At 51.9% G+C, this 15199-nt stretch overlaps 1 long non-coding RNA gene across 1 annotated transcript in view; it reads right to left on the reverse strand.

Annotated features, from left to right (window-relative positions):
* LOC122102458 overlaps positions 1-14630 on the reverse strand; it is a 125341-nt gene extending 110711 nt beyond the window's left edge. Inside the window, exon 1 of the long non-coding RNA XR_006146495.1 lies at positions 14373-14630. This is a non-coding gene — a long non-coding RNA (uncharacterized LOC122102458). The remainder of the gene's footprint in view (positions 1-14372) is intronic.
* Positions 14631-15199: the final 569 nt, after the last annotated feature.

A 15199-nucleotide genomic window follows, 5' to 3' on the forward strand; every position in this document is an offset into this window, starting at 1 on the left:
CCGCACTGTCTCCCCGAGTGTCAGGCTCTCCATGGGCACACCTTCACCAAAGAGACCTGTTGCAGTCACAAGCGGTCCCCGGGGTGGCCTACCACTCAATGACTCACCCAGGGCTCAGCACAGAGGGTCAGGCGGGCACACCTGGCATCCTGGCTTGACCTGTTAGGTGCTGGGGAGAGACGTGGTGAAGACGCTGTCCCGACCCTGGGGATGACGTCACACGGAACGGTCCCCAAGGGACCACCTGAGCAAGAACCCAACAGACAGGGAGAGGATGTGGGCTGCGTGAGCCTCCACTTGGCAAGAAACGAGGAGGGGATGGAGCGATGATCTCCTATTTGGGGGGGGGGGGGGGGTTTCAGGACCACCGTTTACAATTTCTAGCAAATTCCTAGACACTGAGAGCCTAGCTCTCCTCTCTCTAGCTGGCACTCATCAAACGTGTCTGTAGGGCTACCGTGCAATCGCGCCCACACAGGACCAGAGCTACCCTTGTACTGGGCAGAGTGCGCTCCTGCCTGTGCTCAGAAGACACTCGGCTCCTCTTGGGCTAGTTTCCTCCATCTGTAAAATGGGCGTGAGGACAGAGCAAGCATCTTTAAGACGGTTTGCCAGGTAAAGGCTCAGAATGTACCTGACCTGCCCATCTGTACGTAACTCTCAGCATTCTGTACGGTACAGATTTCGGCCGTGAGCCAAACGCCAGCTGCAAATGCTGAAGGCCACCCAATCCCAGACTTTTAAAACACGTGGCATCCAGAGGCCCTCCCCTCGAAGACGTGCAAGGAAGGGCCGGATGGCTCACACAACGGCTCCAACAGAAGCCCATCACCTTCCCAGCCCCAGGCCCCATCCACCAATGTCCCCCCACCTCCCCACACACATACTGAGCCACACCCACTCTTTATCCAGGTTGACCAAGCTCTACCAGTCACCCTGCAGCGGGGTTCAGTTGAAACCTAAAGCTGCTCTTCAGTTTCTCCTGGCCTGAGATAAGAGGCATCTGGGATTCAAAAGCAAAAAAAAAGCCAGGCCCCACCCCTGGTTATGAGAGAAAGCCTCAACTCTTCACCCAGCCCCTGAGAAGTAAAGAGACACGGGACGGTGCAGGGGGCAGGAGGGCTATCCAACATGGCTGACGTTTAGCTCTGCTCATGGTCTGGCCTTCCGCCAGACCTCCGTTTCCCAGGGAGACACAGGATCCAGGGAGGAAGAAATACAGCCCTCTGCACTGGCCAGCCCATCCCAGGACCTCCAGCTCCCCTCCCCAGAGGCCTCGGGTGCTGGGTGGTTACTCTCAGACCACGGCTGGGCCCTGTGGCACCTTCTCGAAGCCGGCCTGGCTGGTGGCTGTGCCTTGGGGTCTGTGGCCACTCTGCTGTGCGCTCAGAGGCAGGGCCATCCCACAGCATTCGCAGACCAAGTTGCAGCAGACACAACAGGACCTACCCGTGACACGGGCTGGGAAAGCACGTGACAGGAGGACACGGTGATGCAGATCACTGAGACGTCACTGGGAGCTCAATGAGCTCTAACTGCCGCTGGGGTCCGGCAGGCCTCCTGCCAGCCTCCTCTAGGACACCGCGCCGTCCGAGCAGGAGAACGGAGAGCTGGGGGTCCACGGGTCCAGCCAGCCCCAGGTCGAGAACTGACAACCAGGGGGCTTAAGGCAAAGCCCTGTTTCTCCCCACCAAGAAGCCAGCAAACAGGCCCCAAAGCAAAGCATAGGAATGGCCCTTCGCCCACACTAATGTCAAATCAGTTACCATCTCCCTCCCCAGCCCGCCCATCTGGCAGATTCAAGCTCAGGAGCCACACTCTGAGGTTAGAACAGCAGTCCAGCAATGTGTAGCTGTGTGACGTGAGACACTATGCATAACCTCTCTGATACACCGTTTTTCTCATTTGTAAAAATGGAGCTAATTAATAGTACTGAATCTCTTAGGATTATTACAAGAATGAAATTATCTAACAGATGAAGCCTACTTAGGATTGCCCAGGAGTTAATAAGTACTAGATAAATGTCAGCTATTATTATTTGTTACTAATATAATTATCACTTCCAGGAAACCATTTAACTGATCTGACTGGTCAGGCTTCACAACTCACTCATTGAACAGAGATTTACTAACAAAAGGAGATTTTTAAAAATCTAGATGAGAAGATCTAGGTTCAAAGCGTCTGTGAGACTCTTATCTCCAGATAACAACCAAAAGGTGAGAAATAGTCTGGGTGTCAGTGGCTCACATATATAATTCTAGCTACTCAGGAGGCTGAGATCTGAGGACCACAGCGTGAAGCCATTGGGGCAGGAAAGTCCATGAGACTCTGGTCTCCCATTAAGCACCAAAAAGCCCAAAGTGGTGCTGTGGTTCAAGTGGTAGAGTGCTAGCCTTGAGCAAAAAAGCTCAGGCCCTGCGTCCAACCCCAACTAGGGTGCCTATTAGAAAAATGTGCACAGGCCCTTTGGGGAGGTGGGAGGTGGAAGAGGTGAGGAGAGGCATTTGTGAACTAAGTCAGAGCAACAGTGCTGCCAGGGAAGTTACAGGGACTCTGCAAACATTGCAACTGAATTCAACACCTCGATCGGGGGAGACTAAGAAGAGGAGAGGTAGGCAGAGTCTGAAACTCCCCAGCAGAACAGGTCATCAGCTTTTATCTCTAGGACAGAGACCCAGTTCTTTCCTAGTCCCCAAGCAGCAAGTGGCTCTTCCACTGCGCTGGAGTTCCTCCAGTCTGATCAGATTGGACCTCAGGGTCCCACACAAGGATGCTTTAAGTGGCAGTCTCAGCAACGGATAGGAAGAAGGCACACTCCAGGTACCGGAGGCTCACACTTATAATCCTAGCTGTTTGGGAGGCTGAGATTTGAAGCTTGAGGCTAAAAGCCAGCAGAAGAAGACAATTCTGTAAGATGCTTATCTCCAAGGAACCAGCAAAATGCAGGATTAGGAAGTATGGCTCAAATGGATGCATGCCAGCTTTGAGCAGATAAAGCTAAGTAAGCAAGAGTGTGAGGCCCTAAGTTCAAATCCTACTACTGGTGTGCATGCACACACACACACACACACACACACACACAAGAGGAGAGGGAAGAGGAGAAAGGGAAAAGTAGGAAGAAAGAAGGAATAAGACAAAGATGACAATAGCATTGAAGGATGGATAATGGGAGTAGACATAGAAACAGTTAAGGTCTAAAGTTCCAGAAAGCCAAGCATCATGAAAACTTGCAGCCCAGCACCCACTGTGACTCTGTATAGAAGAAATTTGGTTGTGTTTTATGGAGCTGCATCACACATTCACCAACATCCATCACCCCCCACCCAATCAAGGGCAAATTCCAGAAAGATGAGGCAGCCATCAAACTGAGATAGAGAATGCCATGAACAGCACACAGCTCACTATAACTGCAATGGAATTTCCTCCTTAGTCACTGGAAGGCACAGGGCCTCAGATTCAGGCCAGGGAGGGCCCTGGAGCCACGTGAATCAGCCCTTGTTTTCAGCTCCAGGGAACCCAAATCAGGAAGACGCTGGGTGGGGAAGGTTCATTTTTTCCCTTTTCCTCAACTCCCACCCTTACCGGACCCTGCCAAGCACCCCTTCCTTACTACCTACAGAACATCCCAGAAAACCCAGAACCCACAGGCTGGAGTGAGAGCTCAGAAAACATGAGGAGGCCAGGTTTAACATGAGGAGGCCCTTGTGGGAAAATACCAAGTCTGCATTAGAGTTTTCTACAGAAAACTTCACAACCCAGATCTGCCCATCTGAGGCACTGTGCAAGAAGCCAGGAATCCCTGGAAGGCCTGAACGCCTGGCAGTAGGCTCTCTGCTTGCCCGCTCTCCTGTGCCTGCTACGCCCTCTCTGTGTCCCTGAGACAGGCAAATAGAGCTGGGGTAGAACTTCCTGCCATCCTCCGGAGTACTGGCTGGCAATGGCTTAGAACTTCCGGAAATCCTGCAGGACGGCGGACTCCTGTCATGTCACTTCCATCTGGCACGAAGGCTTGGCCTCCTGCAGGGCAGAGGATCCCTGGTTGTCCATCTGTATCCAGAATCTATTTACTGCACTCACCGTGTATTGGCATTCCCGGGTAGGAAGCAGGCAGCCAGGGAGGGTGTACTGGGGAGTCCCCTGGCCCCCTCCTCCCCGGGCACCGCCCCAGGAAGAATGGATGCCTTGCATTCTTTAATTCTAAATTAAAGCCCTCAGTGCCTCTGTTTTCATCCATGCGGTATGACTGATGATATGGCTTTTCTCTTTTGAACTTGCTGAGAGAATCCTTTCAACCCTGGCACGTAGTAGTAGACACCCAGTTAAGGGTAAGAATCACCTGAGAACCTGGCCGTTGATGAGTGTGCTCATGACCTTGACAGGTACAGGGGAACCAGGCTCAAGCCTCACACAACACAAACACCAGGAAAACTCGGGCTTCTCCAGGCAACAGAACAGTGTACGCCCCTCCTGTTCTCATACCCCAGCATCTAGCAGCAAAAGACAGCACAGGAAGGAATGAAGGAACCAAGGCCCAAGTCCTTCAAGACCATTTCTCACCCACACATCACACCAATGGGGCACAATCTGCTCAGCCTAAGCCTCAACTTCACCCCATTTTCTCTTGTCTCCTGATGTTTGTTGCTATCTTAACATTTATCATATTCGAGAAGATGCAAAATGCTGGAACTGTCTGGTATGAAATGCACTGTCAACTGGAAACCCCCACGGCCATTTGGAGGATTTATTCTGGTGCTAACTAGAGAGCAGATGAATCGCCAGGAACGGTTTAATTAACTCCACAAATGGCAGCCAGGCCTTCCCCCACTACCTCCCTCCCCCTTCCTCCCTATCTCGCTCAGGCTTTCAAGATTTCCTCAGGTTATCAGTGAGGACAAAGGAATCTACGCAAAGAAAAAAAGGCATCCCAAGTAGCCATTAGGGTCTGTCCATGAAGGCAGAGGAGGGAAAAGAAGTCTGGCCAGGCCCATTCCAAAGGCAACCCCAAACTGTCCACGTGACCACCGGCAAGCTACTGACCCTCTCTGAACCACTGTGACGTCATCTGAAAGGTGGTGACCACAACACTGACCTGGCATCATTGAAGACTAGGGTTGTACCTCATTTAACTCTCAGAATCTTCCCACATAGAGAGATTATTAGGGCTCCAGTTTACAGGTGGGGAGAAAGAGACCAAGAGACATTCATTATATAACGTGCACAGGACCACAGGCCCATGGCTGCATGTGACAAGGAAGACTGAGACTTCGATGTTGGGTAAACCTAGAGTAAGAGACTTCCTGCACCTCATTTTTTCAGTTGTGAAAGGATAGCTGGATGACTACAGCAACGAAATGAGGTGAAGCCATGTGAAAGACCAGCAAAGAATAAATGCACGGAGTCAGTGGAAGCCAGGGAGGAATCCTCAGCACACTGCCCCACCAAGTCGGCTCTCAACCAGCATTACTTAGACACACAGGCATCGACCAATGCACAAACGTTATTGGGTTGTGCTGCGGACTGAGACGGAATAAGGTAGGCCTTATTTCCCATGGTGTTGAACAAGACAGGATTCTGCCCCCCTGGGGTAGCTCTTTCTGCCCCCAGCTTCAGCCTCCTCACAAGCATAGAATGTCCAGCTCTCAACACTCCTGGTTTGGGGACCGTGGACATGTTAGACCGAACAGCTTTACCCCTTTGCTTCTTTGAGAGCAACCTGGGCACCCCCATCTTGTAGGCTGCCCCCGGCAAGCATGAGCCATGTGATTAAGGAATTTTGTTTGCCTCTCATGATTTCTACGTCGGATTAAACAAAAGAGCTGGGTTGTTGGTGACAAAAGGATGCCACAGGAAATGCAAGCCCTAGAGGAAATCCTCTCCCAAAGTCAGGACGACTCCTAGATAAAACCTCAGGACACCCTGAAACTAATCAACTCCTAGTAGAGACTCTGTAGCTCAACACAGAAGTTCAGGTAAGAAGGCTAGGCAGGGGTGTGAGTACAATCCCAGCCCTGCACCCTCAAAACATGATGTCATCAAGCTACACAGTGAAGTGGCTCCACTCTGGCCCTGAAGCATCCACCCGTGTTTGTGAGTCTTGGAAAGACAAGGGAAACGAAGTCTTCCTCAAAGACTGTAAGAACCTACAAGAACCCAAAGCTAGGCACCATGGCTTATGCCTGAAAGCCTAGCTACCCGAGAGGCTAAGACTGAGAGCCTCACAGTTGAAGGCAAGCCTGAACAAAAAGTTGCTCCATTTCAACAAAGCTGAGCGTGGTAGAGTGCCTGTCATTCCAGCCAACAGGAATAAATAAAAGCAGGAATAGGAGGATTGCAGTCTAAGCTGACCTAGATAGAAACCAAGACACTATCTTATAAAAGTAAAAAGGGCTGGGGAGTTGACTAAAGTAGTAGAGGACCTTTCCAGCAAGGGTGAGGCCCTGAGTTCAAACCCCAGTTAACACCAAAGCAAAAGAACCTAAAGGCTTGCGCAGAGATCACCAGGGTTCTGCGAACACTTGGAACACAGGCTGGTCGTGGATTTCTAGGGCCAGGGAAGCAGCCCATCTGCCCCTTCCCTACCTTCCCCCGTCACCTCTGGCTCTGAAAAGCCAGGCTTAACTTTCCACTCTGCTGTCCTTGCCTAAAAACCCTTAGCCATTTTTGAACAAGGGGCCCTGCATTTCCACTTCTACTGAGGCCTGCACGTTATGTCTCGGACCCTGCCTTCAGGTCAGCAGTCTCCTCTCCCTGCCTCAAATCCAGGAGATTTAGCATCTACCTCAGAGCTGCTCAAGATGACCGGGCCCTGCCAGTTCAGCTCTTGGCACCTGAGCTCCGGGTCCTCCAACTGCTGAGTGACTAGCGTGGGTGCCCGGCATGTGCAGTCACTGTCAGGAACTAGCCAGCACTTGGGTGTCCAGAGCTCATGAAAGCCAGAGGTAGACGCACACCCCAGAATGATGGGGGAGGGGGGGGCGCCACACAAACGTTATCATCAATATCTTTTCCTTGAAGCACTGCATTGACCCCAGGAATGCATCATTTAGAGGTCTGGGAATTCTGTACAGACAGGCCTGCCCAGCACCTAGACCCACCTGTCTATCCTCGCTTGGGACCAATCTGCACTACAGGTAGCCCATCAGAGCATAATCATCCCCAGTCCCCACTGTCCAATCACAGGGAAGGTCCCGCCTTCTGACACAGCCCCAACTTCACACTCAGAGCTGAGCTCTGAACTCCAGGGCAGAGCACAGGGCACCATCTCCCGGAGTGGCTCCCACAACACAGGGCCCCCTTTCTGACTTCTTATTCAGATCTAGACTTCATGTGATGTAGAGGAAGTGTCCCAAAAATCCATAGAAGGTTCTGGAATCTGAAGAGACTTTCCAAAAGACAGTGGAAGGCGGAGGACACCAGACAGCTCAGAGCATCAACAGGATCGCCCCAGCTGTGGCAGAGCCCCTGGTGCTGATCATCTTGAATGTGTAGTGCGGCGACGTCATCTTGTCTTGAGCAAGTGCTGCCCAGCCTGGGAGAAACGGGCTCCTCCCAGGGAACTGGGCTCGGCTCGCACTGGGCACTGGCGGGGAGATGCTCCCTTGGGTCTCCCCAGGGACTGCGCGCAGGCTGGCTCTCAGGCACTCTCTCAGAGGTGACTCATTCGCCTCTCAGCGTGCGTTCCAGGGTCACAAGACCAGTGGCCCAGCACTCCAATGAGAAATGAGGAGCAAGAGCCTCCAGTTCCCAGAATAGCCCCGGCTGACTCCACACTGAGAAACGGCCGCGTCACCGATCTGATGCTGATGCGCTCCCTCCAGACCTCTCTGGGGACAGCAGAGCTCGCCCCCCTCCCAGGGCCGCCCTGGAGCATGCTAGCCCTGGAGCACGCTAGGAGGAGGGACTGCCTGGCTCATTTTCACACATCAGCTTCCCAGGATGAGGGCTCAGAGAGGTCAAGTGGTCTCTCCAAGGTCATACAGCGCAAAGCCCCATACTTAACTGAGTACTGAGTTTTCTAACTTCTCCCCAAGACATTTTTCTATGGGGAAAAGTCTTTTTTTTTTAATTAGGCACATCCTACTGTTTCCCAAACGTGTAGTTAGGGGGTTTCTGAGGGTCCTGGGTGAGCAGAAAACTGGGGAGCTTCGTGGCAGGCTGTGTGTACTCACTAATGCCAGCGACCCCTGCTCAACTGTCCAACTCGAAGCTCACACCACTAGCAGCTACTCCAGCTGTTCCACCCCGGGGGCAGAGGGGTAGAGAGCCCCGCTCCCCCGCCCAGCAGGGATGGATGGTGGCAGACAGATGGAGGGGAAGGCATCCCCACTCAGCAGTGGTCCACCCTAGGAGAGAGGGAGGAGGGAGAAGCTCCTAGCCCTGCCTCAACCCACTGCCACCGCAAATGACCCACTTTCCAGCAAGGTGATGGCCACCAGAACCAACTGGGATCCGGGTTCACTGCCAAGGCCACCACACTCCCGTCTAGATACAGCATCACAGCCCAGCTTCAGAAACAGGCCCGGCTCAGGTGACCTGCCTACAGTGACTCCAATCCAGTGTGGTCCACCAGTTAAAGCCACTCTTCTGGGGCCAACCACACTGCGGGCGATACCACCACACCTGGTTTGGTTTGGTTTTCAAGTTTCTCGCCTTGTATCTTATACCCTGGCCTCGTTGTGGATGCCTGGAAGTCGTTTCCCTTCTCCCAAGAGAGCCTGCACTGTAGTTCCAGAAGAGGCCCCAACTTGGCCGGCCTGGCCTACACTTCAAGGGGCTGACGCCACCGCCCTGCCCCACCTAGTGGGAGATCGCCAATGCCGTGGCTCTAAACCTTTGAGGGCCTCCAAACCGCTCAAGGGTGACAAGGGCTTGGGGAAAGCGGCCCAGCAGAGGCCCGTGGAACAATCCTGATCCTCCACTGACTTTGGAATTCCACAGGCCAGTGTTTTCTCAAGGCTTCCTCAAGGGGGAAGGAGGGGAGCAGGGGTCCTCGCGCCCACAGGCTCTGGCGGGAGACAGATCTGTGGGGTACAGCCCCACATGGGGAGTGACTACATTAGACGGCCAATACTAGACGGCCAGCCCTTGGGTAAGAATGAGAGATTCACAGGTCTTATGATTTGTAGATGAACTGCACGAAGCTCAGAGAGGTTAAGGAAGCTGGACAGGATCACATGACCATAAACCAGTAGAGCTTCAAAACCTGGTTAATTTGGCCCCAAAGACCCCATTTTCTCAATAAGGGCACATTATCAGACAAAAGGGGCAGGACGTCTTTGACATAATCGCTCTCTGCAGCAGGACACTGAGTGAGCATGCCTAGAGCCCAGGCCTTCCGGCTCAGAAGCCTCTGGAATGAGTGTGAGACTCTAATCCAGCGACTAAAGAGGAGGACACCTTAAGAGAGCCACTGAGATCCCGCAGCTGCCAGTGCAGCACTCCTGCGGAGGTAAACGCACAGGCTTCGGGTTTCCTGGCTTGTCAGTTTCTCTCTCTCTCTCCCTCTCTCTCTCTCTCTCTCTCTCTCTCTCTCACACACACACACACACACACACACACACACACACACACACACACACACACACACACACGCTCCACCACAATGACCGGCCCTAGCCTGTGAAGGCTTTCTTCTGTATTTCCTGCAAAAAGCCAGTGACATAACCATCCATCTGCTGTTTTACTAGCCTCTCGTATGTAAACACTACCTCTCCCACAGATTTGCAGCAGGGCCTGTGATCAAGAAGTCTCTGTCTTCCAAAGACAAACAGGCTCCCTTCATTGAAACTAAGGACAAACTGTAGTTTATTGGCCCAAGCCTGTTCTTATAAATAAAGTTTTATTGGCTCCTGGCCACTTCCACTCCTTCACATATACTCCTTTACTCCTTTAAGTATGGCAGTTTTCCAGATGCTGACGCCAGGTAGGAAAAGTTTGCCAATCCTTAATTTAGGCACAAGTATAACCTACTCTGCATGTTGTGCTAGCTAGGAAGCTGAGAACTATAGTTAACATTGTTTGCATGATTCATCTTCAGTATTTTTATTTCTCTCTCTCTCTATATATATATAGATCTATATTCACATATACATACATATGTATACATACACACACTGCATAGATATAGATATATAGACATACACACACACACACACACACACACACAAACATACATACAATTTGAGTGAGTCTCTTTACAAAGCCCAACCTGGCCTTAATCCTCTGGCCTCTGCCTCCTGAAATCTAGGATTACAGTCTACTCACCACACCCAGTTCTGCGCCTACATGTTTTGATCTAATTCCACTTCAACATTTAGTTTAACAACAACTATTGTTCCCTCAGTACACATTATATGCCAGATACTGAATTAAGACCTGAATATGAACTCTTAAATCTCACAATAAGCTCATGGGGGAAACTAATATTATCCACCATTTATTGAGGAGATATGAATGAAAAACAATGAAGAAGCCATCGAGTGACTGCAAAGGGAATGCTTAGTCTGTCCTAATTCAACCTCAGAGAGCAATGCAGGGGCTGATGGGAAAGTCTGGGTGCCCAGTAGATGTAAGAGTTGGCAAGTGAGATTAGCAGCTCCAATCAATTCCAGCAGCACTCTAGGACTATAAGGTACTATCTGCCTTGGAATTCTTCTGGTTTTCTAACTATAGACCACCTTATACAATCACATTATCAGGGACCTTCTAGACTGAAATTAAGTAACAGTTGATCAAAGGCTCTGCAGACATGAAGCAGGACATACAGCACAAGATCTGGTGGAAGCCAGGTAGCCTCGATACCACAGAGCTAAGCAAAAATCTGCAACTCTAGCCAGACACTAGTGGTTCACGCATGTAATTCTAGCTACTGAGAATCACAGTTCAAAGCCAGCCAGGGCAGAAAAGTCCATGAGACTCTCAGTTCCAGTTAACTAACCAAAAAAAAAAAGCCAGAAGTGGAGCTATGGCTCAAAGGGTAGACTGCCAGCTTTGAGCAGTGGCCTAGACAGTGCCCAGGGTCTAAGTTCAAGCCCCAGTCCTGGCATGGAAAGAAAAGGAAAGAAAGAGAGAGAGAAAGAAAGAAAGGAAAAAAGGAAGGAAGGAAGGAAGGAAGGAAGGAAGGAAGGAAGGAAGGAAGGAAGGAAGGAAGGAAGGAAGGAAGGAAGGAAGGAAGGAAGGAAGGAAATCTGTCACCAGCTCTTATTAGGAAGGTAAATATGTGGGAGTTGGGGCATGGTGGTTGCGAGCACAGCTTCTGTGCTTTCCACAGATAACAAACTGCATCAACTTTCTTGAACTCCCTGAGCCTATTTCTTCACAGATGAACCAGAGGCCACACCCTCTTCATTGTAATGAAATACCAGTGAGCTCCATCTAAGTGTGTCAACATCAGCTCTCTGTCTCTGTCTCTCTCTGTCTCTCTGTCTCTGTCTCTCTCTCTCTCTCTCACACACACACACACACACACACCACCACTGTGCTCACTGGGAGCCCAGGAGAAGGCAGGCATGCACTCCCATGGAGGACAGGTCCAGGGCCTTAAGCCATCTCTAGAACCAGTACCAGTGGGCGGGCGGCAGTAGGTGGTGTTGCTAGGAGGGCAGCCGCAGGGCTGCTGCATGTACTGTCAATCACATCAAGGAAAATGCACCGGAAGTGCATCCTGCCAGGCCTCTAAAGACGGACAGGGGAGGTGAGCACAGGCAGACAGGCTGGGAGCTGTAAGCAGAAATGCAGATTGCTTCCTGAAGCCAAGAAGGGGAAACCAAGGATGGCAGCCATGATCCAGTAAGCCTCAGCCTCACCATTATCTACCTGGGAAGTCCCAGGGGAGACACGGTGGGGCTGCTGGTCCTGGCCGCCGAGTCCTGTCGCCTGTTTTTGCAAAACCTGTCATCTCTGATCTCCTTCCACACATCCCAGCGAGTCCCCACCAAACAGGGATCCACCCCCAGAGTCCAGAGAGGAGCTCTGCCGAAGTCAGAGGGCTTTGGGGAGAAGCTGACTCTCTCCACTCCAGATGTTGCGGTCTGTGGCTTTGGGATTGGGCAAAACTATGTACCCTGGGGTCTCTCACTTTGCCTCTCTGTGCTCCACTTACTCCGGCAATAAAACAAATGACAAACACTCTTGTCTACCCCACAGCGCTGCTTGGAGGTTTGGCTGGGGCAATGCTGGCCACATACCCTCACAGAGCTTGGCTTAATAAACAGTGATTATTGCTACATCTGTAGACACAGCAGGCAACTTCCGGTCCACCGCTGGCTGGACACTCTTATGTCTAGCCATAACATTGCGTGTCTTTGGGTACCCCAGGGTACTACCAGTCACCTCCTAAGAGGAGGAAAAGAGAGCCCAGATCTTTGCAAGAGGGTTGCTCCTGGGAGCAAGAGATAAAAGGAAAGGGGCAGAAGGCATGAATGGGTAGAGGAGCCTGGTGGAGAGAGGGAAGGAGAGACTGCTGGACAATGAGCCCCTGAGCTCTGTTCCCCATGTTGATCCTCCTCCATCCTCAGCCCAGCCCTAATGTCGGCCTCCTGGACTCTAGGAGGGACCTCTAAAGGCTGTCACTTCTAAAACAGTGAGCAGCCACAGAGAAGTTCTCAATGTGCATATTGTTCTGAAGACCTGGAAAGAAAAATCTCCACCCTCAGCTGCTTAGGACAAAAACATGAGGCAGAATTTGATTCCTGCTCAGCTTTCTCCAGAACCTCAATGTTCTCAGCAATAACGTGGGCATACCACCACTCCACAGAAAGGGCTGCTGAACTAAACTGGAAGATGCTCAAAAAAGAGAGTGCTTGGTTCTCTCTGACCTTTTGCTGTTCCGGAGACTAAACCCGGGGCTGCATCAACTGCCAGTCAAGCACTCTATCACGTAAGCCACACTCAGCCCTTTTGTTGGGATTTGGCTTCTGAGATGAGCTCTCGCTAATGCTGCCCAAGCTACCCTTGGACTCGTGGTTTTCCTGCCCCTGCCTCCCGAGTAGCTGGGGTTAGAGGTAGTATGCGCCACCACTGCCCAGCTCTCAGACCTTTTCAGGAAAATGGAAAGAAAATGACAAAGAGTCAGCATTTCATCGGGCCAACTCAAATACGCCTGACAAAGTGTCTGCTATGTGCCCGGCCTGTGGGCACATAGCATGGCCTCAGATGACGTGCCAGCCGTGGGAGACCCAATGAACTCCACTCACTTCCTCACAAGTGAACAGGAAGGTGTAACACATCGGGAAGCTGTGGAACAGCATCACTACGCCCAGAGAACTCTGCACAGGGAGGTCAGGAAGGCTTGTCTGAGAAGGGCCAACAACATGGTAGAAATAGGAACTCAACCACCGTCAGACCAAGACCCCATCCCATATCAATCATGGTGTGACCTGACAGTGCCTCTGATTGTTAGCACTCTCCTGCTTGAAGCCAGGCCCTAAGACAAACATGTCACAGAGGTCCAGTCCCTCTGATCAAGTCCAGCCCAGAGGCCAGCTCGGAGCATCTCTTGCTGGTCAGCTACACAGGGCTCTGTTTTGCCCCTGCCTACTGCCAATCTCCCACTCTGCTTTTCTCTAGGATGCCAAGGACAGTGACCTTTCACCGGCTGCCTACGCTGACCAGCAGCGTCCAGTGCAAAGTCTCACACTGCCTACCTGATTCTGCTGAGAAAAGCTGTCCAGGGCCAGGCAATGAATGCACTGTCCCTTCCATAGACACCTTCAGCCAGCACTCTCCTGACTAAGTGCCCAAAGCCCACCACACACACACACACACACACACACACACACACACACACACACACACACACACACACACACACACACACACACACACACACACACACACACACACCCGTGTCTACTCTGTGACCCTCAGCACCACCGCCCCTGGAAGGTGGCAGGGTGCTGAGCTCACCCCCGCTGAGGAGAGGCATGAAAGCAACCTGGCCCTTGCTTCCTGGAGAAATTCAGACCTGGGACAGCCATCTGCTGACACACACCTGTCACAATACTGATCACGTGGTTCTAAGCAAAGAGCTAAAGATTTACACCTCTGTGACTACCTTTCCTATGGAGCTACCAGGGTCTGAATTCATCCTCCGCAACGCCTTCATTTGCCCTCTCTACACCCTGAAAGCCTGTGACAGGCACCTGTGATGTCTTAGGCGTGACAGGCTCTCCTGGGCCTACGCCTACATTCCACCTCAGCTCATGACAGCAAGAGAACATTTGAATTTCTACCCGTCTTCCTGGGCTCCCCATCTCATGCCAGACCCCATACCACAAACCTTCAACCCACAACCAGGCTGCCCTGGCACGAATCCCACGGTACTCTGGGCAGAACACTCAAGAGATGCTTTAAAGGAAGAAGACAGTACTTACATTTCAAAGGGAGCCGTCAGAGAGCGGACCCAACACTCCTGTTCCCATCAGGTACAGAGATCCAGTCCTCACAGCAGCCGTGGTTGCACGGGGCCAGGTGCTTAACACCAGCCCTCGCATCCCGAATCCCGTGGAGGCGGGGGTTTGTGACTCCAGGGCAGCCATCTTCCAGCATTAGTTCTCACTATAAATCCATGGGCTGAGAAAATTCCAGATTATCTTTTATCTCTTTCTCTCTCTCTCTGGTCAAAGATTAGGCCTGGACAGGAAAGAAGGAACAATGGTCAGGTCACAATCACACATCCCAAGCAGCAGTGAGCCATCCTTCCCTCCAGACTGTAATGTTCAGGAAAGAAGCCTGTAACTCCCAGGATGCTGGCACCCAGGGGCAGGTGCAAGGGAGCGCAGTGAGCTGCTCCCGGAGCAGAGCACCTCCCCGACAGATCTTCCACCAGGGCGCCTCAGAGCCGCCAGGGAGGCAAGGCGGCAAGGCGGTGAGAGGAGAGGGGGTACAGAGCCAGAGAGTTAGGTGGCTGGCCTGGAAGTCCGCCTTGGCACCGGCCCAGCTCCCCCGCTGTGCTGAGAGGGGCCCTACAGGAGTTTAAAGTCAGCTGGTCGGAAGTCATTCTTTGTTTTGTTTCTTTTATAAAGAGAACCACAAAACCCTGGCTTGGCTCCAGGCCCAGCCCTGCACTGGGAGGGAAGCCGGGGGCCTCTTTCCCATTCGCTCATTCACACTCATTCAGCAGTTCCCGGCTGGCCACTACAAGGTACCAAGTACTCTTCCAGCTACAGGTGATGTCTTTATGTCCCCAACCCAGTCCCAG

Source organism: Dipodomys spectabilis, unplaced genomic scaffold (assembly GCF_019054845.1).
Source record: "Dipodomys spectabilis isolate Male_0828 unplaced genomic scaffold, ASM1905484v1 ptg000783l, whole genome shotgun sequence".
NCBI classification, from domain to species: domain Eukaryota; kingdom Metazoa; phylum Chordata; class Mammalia; order Rodentia; family Heteromyidae; genus Dipodomys; species Dipodomys spectabilis.